The sequence below is a fragment of the Acinonyx jubatus genome, chromosome A3 (assembly GCF_027475565.1).
Source record: "Acinonyx jubatus isolate Ajub_Pintada_27869175 chromosome A3, VMU_Ajub_asm_v1.0, whole genome shotgun sequence".
Lineage (NCBI taxonomy): Eukaryota > Metazoa > Chordata > Mammalia > Carnivora > Felidae > Acinonyx > Acinonyx jubatus.
In genome coordinates, this window is record NC_069388.1 from 27,205,968 (window position 1) to 27,219,029 (window position 13,062).

A 13,062-nucleotide genomic window follows, 5' to 3' on the forward strand; every position below is an offset into this window, starting at 1 on the left:
TGTATGATAAGAGTATGTTTTGGGGCGCCTGGGTGGCTCAGTCGGTTGAGCGTCCGACTTCGGCTCGGGTCATGATCTCGCGGCTTGTGGGTTTGAGCCCCGCATCGGGCTCTGTGCTGATGGCTCGGAGCCTGGAGCCTGCTTCGGATTCTGTCTCCCTATCCCTCTGCTCCTCCCCTGTTCACACTCTGTCTCTCTCTCTCTCTCAAAAATAAATAAACATTAAGAAATTTAAAAAAAGAGTATATTTAGTTTTATAAATCTTTTTTTAATGTTTATTCATTTTTGAGAGACAGAGAGAGACAGAGCATGAACGGGGGAGGGGCAGAGAGAGAGGGAGACACAGAATCCGAAGCAGGCTCCAGGCTCCGAGCGGTCAGCACAGAGCCCGGCGCGGGGCTCGAACTCACGGACCGCGAGATCATGACCTGAGCCAAAGTCGGACGCTCAACCAACTGAGCCACCCAGGTGCCCCTATTACTTGCCATCTTAAGTTCAGTCAGGCAGGATAAGAATATATTTCTCTCTCATATTCAAGGCATTTGCAGGTCTGGCGTTCTGTGCTGTGGTATATCCAGCCCCTAAGATAGCCCCCAGTGATCCTAGTCTCCTGGTATTTGCCCCCTTGTGTGCCCAAAGGATCTGGCAGAAGTGATAGTGTGTGCCTTCTGCCTAGCTGATGAAAGCACTGAGCTTCTGCCTTGATCTCTTGAATCACTCACTCTGGGGACAGCAGCCACCCTGTGATGAGGACACTCAAGTTGTCCTGTGGAGAGGCCCACGTAGGGAGGGACCAAGGTCCCCAGCCTACAGGCGACACCAATTTGCCAGCCGTGTGAGTAAGCCTCCTTGGATGTGGATCCTGAATTCCTGAGCTAAAGGAACTGCGAAACACAGCCAAGATAATACAGAAAGGCAAAGACAGAGACAATAAATAATTATCGGTGTTGTGAGTCCCTAAGTTTAGTGTCTTTGGTTATGCAACCTTACACAGCTAAAGCAGATGGTGTCAGGGACCCAGGCTCTGTCTATCTTTTTGCTCCGTCAAATGTGGCTTCCGCTCTCTAAGTTGTCTCATGGACCCAAGTGGCTGCAGGGGCCATTCTCTCTGCTTTCCAACCAGAAAAAAAGGAGAAAGAAGCGGAAGGAGGAAGGGCACACTCCACCCTTTGGGGACACCTGTCTGGGAGTTACAACCTCACTTCTGCGTTTGTCCCATTGACCAGATCTTGTATTTGCCCGTAGGTTAACTGCAAAGGAGGCTGGGAAATGTAGTCTTCATTGCAGGCAGCCATCCATTTGGCCGGACGTGGGGTTTCTAATTAGCAGAGAAGAAAAGACTAGCTGTCGGGTAACAACTAGCAAAGTCTGCCGTAGGTGTTATCTCTGGAGTTAACACAGTGTCGGATGGTTAAGTTTGCAGACTGGGGAGCCTGATGGGTTGGGTTTACCTCTGCCACTTACCAGCTGTATGGTCTTGAAAATTTTACCGGGTGTCTCTGTGCCTCAGTTTCCTCATCTGTAAAACAGGGATCGTCATAGAGCCTGCCTGCAGAGCGTGGTTGTGAGGAGGAAGCGGGACAGTCCTGGCACCCGACATGTGCTGTACGAGCGCTGTTGCCATTATTTCATCTTTACAAGGTGCTTTCTTGAGGTCACACGATCAGTTAAGCGAGGCAAGCAGAAGGTAGCTTGATAGCAATTTCCCCCAAGACCCAGGTCAGTACTTGGCACGTACTAAGTAAGCATCCAGCCACAGAGATGCCAGGTTTTGTTTTCTTCTGTCGCGCTGTTCAGGCTAATGAGAAAGCGCCATTGACCTCTGTCACGTGGCTCCTCTGGCATGGGGCTGGTGCCTTTGATTCCACCGCTGGAGCTCACTCCTTCAAGGACCCTCCAGGCCGTCGTTTTTCAAGAGTGAACTCCTGGAAGCTAGTGTTCTGGAAGGTGCCCAGCTTTCCATGATTTAAAAGTCTGGGAAGCTACATTTGGCATCCCCCTTCTAGAGAACTGTAGCGCTTCCCACATGTTAAAGGTTCTGAGAAATCCTGCAGCAAATCAACGCATCGGGCTTCAATCCAATCTGCATTTTCTAGGCTTATGTGACCACAGACCCTCCCACCCAAACCCGTACCCGCACCCCACATCAGTTACCTGATAGAGACTATAGACATTTCTCCAGGCTGTTATCAGTGATGTCCACCTTAGTGTGAGTGGGTATTACCCTACCCTTTCTTGAGAGCATGTCTGATAGGAGCAAGGTGGTAGTGAGGGAATTGGTTACCGGGCACTGCTGGGTTAAGAAGGGGACTTCCAGGCATTTCCCCAGAGCCCTACTCTCTAAGGGACACTAAAACATCATTGGAAATGTTACATGTTGGGAGAAAAAAATGTGTTTCCTGGCACTTCTATGAGGGGAAAGTGCAATGAAAATGGAAATAATTATAATAATAATAACAATAATTTATTATTATTGAGGGATGGTTACATGCCAGATACTCTTCTAAGCACTTGAGTGCATTTTCTCATTTAACCCTCAGAACAGCCCCATGAGTTAAGTACTTTTTTTTTTTCTTGAGAGAGAGAGAGAGCACCAGGTGTGTGAGTGGGGGAGGGGCAGAGAGAGAGGGAGAGAGAGAATCCTAAGCAGGAGTTCAGCATGCCCAGTGTGGAGCCCAGCATGCCCAGCACGGAGCCCAGCATGGGCTGCGAGATCACGATCCACTAAGTACTATTAATATTCCCATTTCACAGAGGGGGTAGATTAAGGAACAGAGAGGTTAAGTAACTTGCCTGAGGTCACACAGCTTAGGGAGTGGACAGGAATTGTCTGATAAGTTGCTTGTGGTGAGAATGAGGCGGGAAGAGCCCCACTCTGGGGGGTAGTTGAAGCTTAGATGCTTACAGAACTCTGCTCTAGGGAGAAAGGGCCTGTTAGCTGCCGTACTCTGATTTTGTTGAGTAGGGGATGCAAGTTTGGGGCCAGCATGGAGTTGCTCAATTACCGAAGGGAAGCTGAGATAGCGATGCGTGCCCTCCTTCAGCTCCATCCCTCCAAAGAAATGTTGGGCAGTGCTCAAAGACCATGACATTGAAGGAAGTGCTCAATAGTTCAGCCCTCCCAGGCCACCTACCGGGCTCAGGTTGGCCCTAACACCTGTGCCAGGTGACGGTCACCGAGATCCTGCAGAAGAGCAAGAGGATGCTCAATGAAACCACTATTGAAGGAGTCTTTTGAAAATTCAAGGCGGCCTGCTGAAATCCTCAAGGGCAGGTGTCAGGGGCCCGGGACCCATCCTGAACTCAGCTGCTGATTGTGCCCTTGGGCATTTCTCTTCCCCTCTGCAAGCTAGATAGTGGGGGAAGGGTGTGTGCAGGCTGGGGGAGTGGCCCGGAGAGAACGCTGACATCAGATCATACTCCCCCCTCCCCCATTCCAGATTTACTAGCTCAGCCCAGACAATAAGATTTTAGAGAAGAACAAGATCAGGGACCTAGAGCAGTCTGGAAAGGCTTCCCGGATCAAGCTTAGGGGGTCTCAGCTGCCTTAAATAAGAGACCCCATGATGAAGATGTGTTTTGGTCTATCCTCCGTGGTCAGTGGTGATGCTGGCACAGCAGAGCCATTTGTAGGTTGCTCTCTGAGATTGACATGCAGACACTGTTATCTACACACAATATCCAGCCCCTCCCCACTGCCATCAACAGAACCCCGATTTGTCCTGGGCAGCAGTAGGTCTAGTTATAAACATTCCCTTTCTCAGCCTTCCTTGCAGCAAGGGACAGCCATGTGGCTCATTGTGGCCAATGAGATAAAGAGAGAAGCTCCCAGGGAAAGACCCATTTTCCCAAATGAAATTACAGAGTCTCCCAGGAAGGTTTGCCCCTTAACCTTCAGCCTCTTCCTGCCTGGAACAGAGACGCAATGTTTGGAGCTATAGCAGCCAACGTGGTGCCATGAGGACAAAAGTCACATGCTAAGAATCGCAGAATGGAAATCCAGAGGGCCTGAGTCCTTGATGATTTCTTTGAGAAGCCACACTAGTCCCTAAACTCTTGAAAAGTTAAAAAAAAATTCCTATTTGGTGAAGCTAGTCTATTGGGTTTCCGTTACATGCAGCCAAATACATAATCAACACATCCGGGTCTCAACATGAATGATGTCTGTAACACCACCTTCTACGGTGCCCTCTGTGCCAGACACATTGTTTCATTTCATCTTCTCCATGGTAGAAGCTGGGGGCTGTAATTGCCATCATGTTACAGAAAAGGACATCAGGGCTCTGAGGAACTGACCAATTTGCCCAAGATGGCCTGGCTAGGAGACTAGCAGGTCAAGAGTTGGACCTGAATCTCTAATTTTCTTTTCTTTTTTTAATGTTTATTTATTTTTGAGAGAGAAAGAGAAAGAGCAGGGAGGAGCGGGAGGGGGGGGGCGGGGAAAGGGGGACAGAGGATCCAGGATCCGAAGCAGGCTCTGTGCTGACAGCTGAGAGCCCCATATGGGGCTCGAACCCACGAATCGTGAGATCATGACCTGAGGTGAAGTCGGATGCTTAACTGACTGAGCCACCCAGGTGCCCCTGAGTCTCTAATTCTCTTAAGTCTGTATTAATAGCTCCAGTGGTTTACAAACATGACCTCCATTCTCCCCATCAAGGGGTGGGGGGGTCTATGTCCTTTCCCCTTTGATTCTGGGCAGGCTTGTGGCTGCACTGACCACTTGAATTTGGCAGAAGTGACCCCCCTGTGACTTCTGAAGCTGGGTCATAAAAGGTGATGCAGCTTCTGCCCGGTTCACTGGAACCCTCTTGCCTGGAGCTCAGAGTTGCCATGGAGCAAGTTCAAATGCCCGGAGACTACCACGCTGAGAGGAAGCCCAGGCCACATGGAGATGCTTCTGATGAGTTGTAGTGTTCTTCCAGTCCTCCCAGCCCAGGGGACAGATACGTGAGTAAAGATGCCTTCGTATGATTCTAGCCCCAGCTGTCGAGTCTTTCCAGTTGAAGCCTCAGCCATCAGGAAGCAGAGACAAGCCTTCCCTGCTGTGCCCGTTATTACAAAACCTGAATTACAGAATCTGTGAGCATAAGAAAATGGTTGTTTTAAGACACCAAGTGGTGGGGTAATTTGTCCCACAGCAATACTAACGGTGACTGTAGCTCACTCCAGTGCCTCTGGAATATCCTCACACCTAAGAGCACCAAAAGCCTGAGAGTAGTTGATTTAAAAAAAAAAAAAATTTTTTTTTAAATGTTTATTTATTTCTGAGACAGAGCACGAGTGGGGGAGGGGCAGAGAGCGAGGGAGACACAGAATCCGAAGCAGGCTCCAGGCTCCGAGCTGTCAGCACAGAGCCCGACGCGGGGCTCGAACTCACCAACGGTGAGATCATAACCTGAGATGAAGTTGGGACACTCAACCGACTGAGCCACCCAGGCGCCCCAGGGTTGCAAGTACATTTTAGAGAGGAGGCAAATTCGTTAGTATGGACTCTTTGAATAATAAGGACTTGTGGACAGCGGGGCGCCTGGATGGCTCAGTGGGTGAGGCAACCGACTCTTGCTTTCGGCTCAGGTCATGATATCACGGTTCTCGGGATCGAGGCCCACGTGGGGCTCTGTCTTGTCCACGCAGAGCCTGCTTTGGGTTCCCTCTCTCCTTTTCTCTCTCTCTCTCTCTTTCTCTCTCTGCCTCTCCCATGCATGCACAGACATGCACACTCTCCCTCTCTCTCTCAAAGTAAATAGACTTGAAAACATAAGGATTGACAGTATTATTTAATCCATTCAGGACTTGCGGTCCTGATTAATGATAACTGGAGGAAGTGAGACACTGAGCAGATACGTGTATCCCAAGAGCCTTGCTTTTCTCATTTGGGGAGTGGGGGTGATGATGCCTACCCCGTCGGGTTTGCGAAGGGAGGGGGTCGTAGCAATGACATCAACCATCATTTATGAGGGTTGCATACTGAACACGTGACATGCCTATTTTCATCGACTCCTCACAACAGTCCTTATGAGATAGATCTTATTATTAAGCCCATTTTATAGATGAGGAAGCTCGCGCCCAGCCAGGTTAAGGACTTTGCCCCAAATCTGACAAACGAGACCAGACAAAGCTGGACCCCCTTTCTGCCTGAGTCTCCCACGCATGTTCTTTCCCACTCTGTTCCAGACTACTCCAGGGCCCATGTTTATAAGACGCTTGGTGTATCACATGCTCACAGTAAGTGGACGCTTTGCTGATGACCCTAACCTGGGATCTGGGGTCTTTGAGGCAGTTCTAGAGAGGGAGGGGGGAGGGTGAGCCCTGAGCAGGGTTGGGGAGGCGCAGAGTAAGAGCCATTAGGGAAGGAAAGAGTCTGTGTTGTTGGAAGGCAGGGAGCTAGGAAGGTCTTGAATCAGACCCCGTGGTCCCCTCCCACAGAGGGTTAAAGCAGCCCAGCCTCCTTCCGGCTGAGCGGAAATCAGATTTTGAGAGCAGAGCAGAGCTCCAGAGGGATGTTTTTCTTCTCCATTTGTCTGCTGTGGCCGGCCCATAAAATCTACCGGAACTCATGCTGAACGGGGACGTGGAGAATGCAGGGGTGGGAGGTGGGAGGTGGGGGGTGGGGGGCGGGGAAGCCCTTATCAGGGCAGAGACTGCTCCCGTCTTCAAGGCTCCACCTCTGGGTCAGGGGATCCCCTCTGGAGGCCTCGCAAGATTTCTCGGATGAGGGCATGTACAAGGAAGAAGGACACCTTCTCCCCCAAGTGAACTTGGGGGGTGAGGAGTGAGTGTAGACACGGAGGGGTCAGGCTGTGGCAGGTCAATAGGGTGTGATTCAGGTCCTCCCCTCCCCCCCCCCCCCTGCCGCTTCTATACTTGGTGTTGGGCAAAATCTCTGCCTGTTTCCTCATCAGAGAACCCAGGGAACCTGAGCCAGATGACCACCATCCGTGATTTCCCAGGCAGAGCAGACAGTTTGAGGGGATTTTCTATCTAGCGGGCCGGCACTTTGCACGCATTTCCTCCCCCTGAAGACAGTGCAATTATTATCACTCCTGTTTTACCGTAAACTGAGCCTCGGAGAGGCAAGGCGGCCTGCCCAATGTTGCCCACGAGAAGGGGCAGGGCAGGATTCAAGCCCAGACAGTCAGTGCCCCAACCCACCTCTCAAGCCTCCCAGTGTGAGTGTCCCTACTCTCCTTGTCCTCAGTTGCCCTCTCTTGGTTGATCCCTCACTCTTTAAGACTCACCTTGTGCCGTCACCTCCTCCAGGAAGCCTGCCCTGACTAGCCAAGCCAGATTAAGGCTCCTCTCTGGCTGCCCGTGCGCCTGAGAGGTAACGGTTTTGGTTCCTGGGCTGTGAGTCCTGTCTAGTTCTTCCCTGTGCCTCCTGCCAACAAGGGGAACTTTCTATTTGCCTTGAAGATTTTAAGTGCTCGTAGCAGTTTTAGAACATGGCCCCGTTGAGAGGTGGGGTCCACTGCGCCTTCCACTTGAGTCTGGGGGGGCTTGAGACTTGCATTCACGAAGGAAACATGGCAGAATCTAGGTGACATCCGAGGCGGAGTCATAAAGGGTGATGCAGTGATGCAGCCTCACCTTGTTCACTGGAACACCTGTTCTTGGAGCCCTGAGTTTGGAAGAAGTCCAAGTGCTCTGAGACCGCCATCCTGTGAGGAAGCCCGGGCCACCCGGGGAGGTCCTGCTTGCGGTCCTGGTCCAGGGGCCTCCAAGTGATTCCAGCCCTCAGCTGTCGATTCACATCCAGGCTTCGAGTCTCCCAAGGGAGACACCAGGGACCAGAGACTGGCCATCCCCACCATGCTTGGTCTGAATTCACGAGCACCCTAAAACGGTGGTTGCGTGAAGCCACTGAGTTTTGGGGTTTCTTTCCAGGGTTATTGCAGTGGTCTCCTCCCAGGGCTCCTTGAACTTTCCATTTCCCACCCTGGTTCCCCGGCAGTGTGTTCTTTTTTTTTTTTTTTTAATTTTTTTTTTCAACGTTTATTTATTTTTGGGACAGAGAGAGACAGAGCATGAACGGGGGAGGGGCAGAGAGAGAGGGAGACACAGAATCGGAAGCAGGCTCCAGGCTCTGAGCCATCAGCCCAGAGCCCGACGCGGGGCTCGAACTCACGGACCGCGAGATCGTGACCTGGCTGAAGTCGGACGCTTAACCGACTGCGCCACCCAGGCGCCACCCCCGGCAGTGTGTTCTTGACACAGCAGTCAGGCGCGTCCTGTAAGGCACAGAGCAGACAGTGTCCCTCTTCGGCGCCAAACCTTCCCTTGGCTTCCAGTTCACTCAGAGTAAAAAAGCCAGATCTTTATGATGAGCCACGTGTGATCTGCCCTGTCCCCCACCCTTTTTTTTCTCCTCCATCCTGTCTCCCACCCTCTTCCTTTACCGACTCCTCTCCAGCCACACTGGTCTTGTTACTCTTCATACACCGGACCCTCTGCCTCAGGACACTTGCACTTGCTGTGGACAGCACTCTACTACCTGGAGCGCTCTTCCTCTAGGTATCGCTTGGTTCACCGCCTCATCTTGTTCAAGTCTCTGCTCAGATGTCACCTTCTCAGTGAAGGCCCGTCCTCTTGAACCCTCTGAGTTCTCCTCCTTCCCAAACCACTTGCCTTACTTTATTTTTTATTTTGCCATGGTCCTTCTAACTGTCTAACATCCTATATACTTTACTTAGTGTATTTAATATTTACTGTCTCTTCCCTGCCGTTGACTATCAACACTACAGGGCAGGGATCACTGTTTATTCTTGAATGTATCCCCGGGGCCTAAAATAGCATCTGACACTCAGTGATGGTTTGTTGAATGAATGAGCTGCAGGAGCCCAGACACGGGGCCGTCCAGGTGGGGAGGCAGATGGGGGTCAGGGAAGAGCAGGGGTGGAGAGGCCGGGTGGGGCCAGTGCACCGGGGCTAAAGGACATTCCGTGAAAGTGACAGCTTGCTGCCCTTCCCCCCCACCTCCCCGGGGGCACCCTGAGGATGGGAGAGTCAGAGGGCGAGGCTTTGAAGATACAAACGTGGGGCGGGCACTTCCGGTAATCAGGATCTCAGGGCATCTGCCCGAGAACCCTGCCCACGGCCCCTGAGGCCTTGACTCGCTCCTTCCTGTGCTATAAAATCGGGCCCCTTCCATCTGTGACCTCCTGGATGCTGCTGGGGGAGGTAAGGCGGGGCAGGTTTGTTGCAAAGAACTGTGTGTGGCCCTGAGCAGCACGCGGCACCTCAGTTTGCTCGTCTGCAAAATGGGAATGATAGGAGGATGGATTTCAAGGCAGGGCCGTGAAGCTGAATGAGATAATGGCATGGAAGTCCTTGGTAAACAGAAGTGCTCCACGGACCCAGGAGGGGGTAAAGGCACAAGGAACAAACCCTAGCTCTGCCACCAGGCTCGGTCTCATTGCTTGCAAAATGGGCTGAATGTGCTAGGGCTGTTGAGAGATTCAAAATGCAAAGGAGATTCTTAGCACTCAGTAAACGTGCAAGAGTTGTTTGCTTTTATTCATGGTGATTTTTTTTTAATGTTTTTTAATGTTTATTTTTGAGAGAGAGACGACAGAGCGCGCGGGGGGGGGGGGGGGGGAGGGGCAGAGAGAGAGGGAGACTCAGAATCCGAAGCAGGCTCCAGGCTCTGAGCTGTCGGCACAGAGCCCCACGTGGGGCTCGAACTCACGAGCTGTGAGATCATGACCCGAGCTGAAGTCGCTGAACCGAATGAGCCACCCAGGCGCCCTAATAATAATTCTTTTTTTTTTTTTCCAAAGTTTGTTTATTTATTTTGAGAGAGAGAGAGAGACAGCATAAGCAGGGGAGGGACAGAGAGAGGGAGAGAAGAGAGAATCTTAAGCAGGCTCTCGCATTGTCAGCATGGAGCCCAATGCGGGGCTTGATCCCATGAACTGAACCAAGAGTCAGACACTTAACTGAGTCACCCAGGCATCTCTTGAAGGTAATCATTCTAATAATGATAGGGAGTAAAAAGTTACTGAGAAGCCATCTGGGAGCCCGGAGGGGACCGTGACCGTGGGCTCCACGGAGCACAACTTCAGCCCCCTACATTTCACTTTGGTCATAGACTCCCACGCACAAGGTCACCTCCACCCATTGCCTCCAGCAAGGCCATCCCTATGAGCACACTTATTCCCTAAAATATGCCAAAGGAGTGAATATCAGGCCTTGAGGCCAGCCTGGGAGTGGGTGTGTGGGGAGTTCAAATCCAGGCCCTGCCTCTCCCAAGCTGTAGAAACTTAGATACGCCAATTGCTCTATGCCTCAGTTTCCTTTTCTGGGAAAGTAGAATTATAATAGCCTTGGCCTCTTACAGCGGCCGTGAGGATCGAGTGAGTTAAAATGTGCCCAGGGCCTGGGTGCTGTGCCTGGCACTTAGCAAGCAGATCATATGGAAGAGGGTTACTCTCTTCATCCCACCAATAGGTAAACTGAGGCTCAGCCAGGAGAAATAAGCCGGTTCAGGTTATCAGCTGGAATGTTTATTGGCCCTGAGCTGCGATGAGTCTCATTACACGGGTAGAAACCCCAACCAGTGAACCTACTGGTTTGTGAGACACCTTTTATTCCTTAGTGGGTTTTTGTTGTTGCTAAGTGGGAGTCCAAAATGGAGGAGGGGACAACTTAATGTTGTCCCAGGAAAATCTCACCCAGGAACTTCTTTTCAGAAATCTGGGGAAACACTTAGCCCTGTGTGAAAAGGTCTCGGGTTCCAGTTTGAGACGTACTGCGCAAGGTAATGGGAAATCCTTGAAGGCTCTTGAGCAGGGGAAGCATGAACTTTAAGGGACAGGAGTCTGGCAGTGCGTTTGGGTTATTTCCTGTTACTGGGGTCTGGACATCACTGGCGGGGGGCGCCTTGGTATGGTGACTGAATTCCACAAATAATCAAGATGTATTTGCAGAGACCCCACTAAATGAAGGGTGCTGGGCTGCTGTGGAGGGTTTGCAGCGAGCAAACCCCATCACATCCTTCGGCCCTGCCCTTCCGATGTGGATATACAACTCGATCTACTCCTGCGGGGTAGGGGGGTGGGGGAGAGCCTGAGTGGGAGGGGTGATGTTTGGTTTGAGGCATAGATGGAGTAGGAGATGCAGAGGGAGAGAACATTCCAGGTGGAGGGACTTGAAGGGAAAGGCCCTGAGAAGGGAAAGGCCTGGAAGGTTCAAACTCTTGCCAGGAGCCCTGGGTGGGACAGAGACGCGGAAGGCAGAAGGAACAGGTGAGAGAGGTCGTGGGGTCGGACACGCAGCGCTTCAGAGCCATCTGAGGAGTGTTTTACTCCGAGTAATGTGGGGGATCATCAGAGGTTTCGGAGCAGCGGAGGGCACAGGATCTGACCTGGGCCTCCAGGGGACCTCCTCCGGCTGCGCGTGGAGAAATGGACTGTGGGGTCCATGGCGAGAGCCGGGAGCCCAGGGAGGGTGATCTGCTCCAGCGCGGTGTGGGTAGAGGCGGTGACACGTGCTCAGAGTCTCCGTCTGTCGTGGAGCGGTGGCGCTCAGGGGCTCCTGAAGAGCGGGTGGCTTCTGTCGAAATGGCCAGCGCACGTGCCCGTTCACCGAGCGGATCTGCCGCTGGGACTTCATCCCGCATTTATCCTTGCACATGCGTGAGATGACCCAGATACAGGGGTGCCGATTTGCCGGGCAGAAGGGGAACAGGCTGCCTGGGGCCAAGTGTGGGTGGGGATGTGGAGCTGGCGCCGCGGAAGTGGGGGGCAGGCGCCGCCATCTGGGGAGCAAGCTGGGACGCTGAATATGTAACGGAGGGTATGAAAGACGCCCGCCGATTCCCTGACAGTCTCCCCGGCAACAGGTGGGGTCTGGGCACCCGCGCCCACTCCCTGATTCGGGGCGCTCTGTGGCTGCTCTGACCGATACTGTGGGCAGAAGTGATGCTGTGACAGCTTCTGGGCCCAGATCTTAAAAGACGAGCAGCTTCTGTGCTCACTTCGGCAGCACATACGCTAAAATAAGAACGATCCGGGGAGGATTAGGGTGGCCCTGGTGCGAGGATGACACACAAATTCCTGAAGCTCTCCGTGTGAAAAAAGAGAGAGAGAGAGAGAGAGAGAGAGAGAGAAGAAAAAAAAAGACTAGCAGCTTCTACTTCCTCCTTCTTGGCAGGATCCCTTGGGGACAAGCCAGCTGCCATGAAGGAAGTCTAACCACCCCCGAGACTGCCATGCTGTGAGCAAGTCTAGCTAGCTACAGAGAGGTGTCCTCTAGGATGAGGCACCATTAGAGGGACACAGAGACAGAGAGGGGAACATCAGGTGCATCACGGCTGCAGACATGAGCGAAGAAGTTAGCCATCTCGGAAGGGGACCTCCAACCCCAGCTGTCTCCGTGACACCACACACACAGTTCAGAGACACGCAGCCCAGCCAAGCCCTTCCCGGATTCCCGACCCACAAAATTATGAGTAAAACAAAATGTTGTTGAAAGCCTCTGAACTGAGGGTAATTTATTGTAGTGCGAAAGATAACCAGACCCTATCACCCAGCAATTGAACCCCTGACTCTTTGTCCAGATAAGATTCTCATGCCAGCCCAGACAAGGACATGTCAGGGTAGTGGCCATGTGGTGGCCGAGACTTAGGGACTATCCACGCACCCATTCCTGGGGTAGTAGAGGGGAAAACATGTGGATGCAAACCAAGGGGTCCTAGTTAGCGCCTAGAAGTCGTAAGTCAAGCCACAACCCAGACTGATGTTAAACAGGGAACGAGCAGGGGAGCAAAAATAAATTAACATGCATTCACAGGGGCGCCCGGATGGTTTCAGTCGGTTAAGCGACTGACTCTTGATTTGGGCTCAGGTCATGATCTTGCGGTCTTGAGAGTAAGCCCCAGGGTGGGCTCTGAGCTGAGTGCACAGCCTGCTTGGGATTCTCCCTCTCCTACTGCCCTTCCCCTGCTTGTGCACGCATATGTGCACGTGCTCTCTCACACTCGCTCTCAAAAATAAAATAAAATAAAATGAAATGAAATGAAATGAAATAAAATAAAATGAAATAAAATGAAATAAAATAAAT

At 51.9% G+C, this 13,062-nt stretch overlaps 1 non-coding gene across 1 annotated transcript; it reads left to right on the plus strand.

Annotated features, from left to right (window-relative positions):
- Window positions 1–11,969: 11,969 nt before the first annotated feature.
- On the plus strand, window positions 11,970–12,076 carry LOC113602624 (U6 spliceosomal RNA). The gene has a single exon (XR_003424105.1). It is a non-coding gene; the product is annotated as a U6 spliceosomal RNA (small nuclear RNA).
- Window positions 12,077–13,062: the final 986 nt, after the last annotated feature.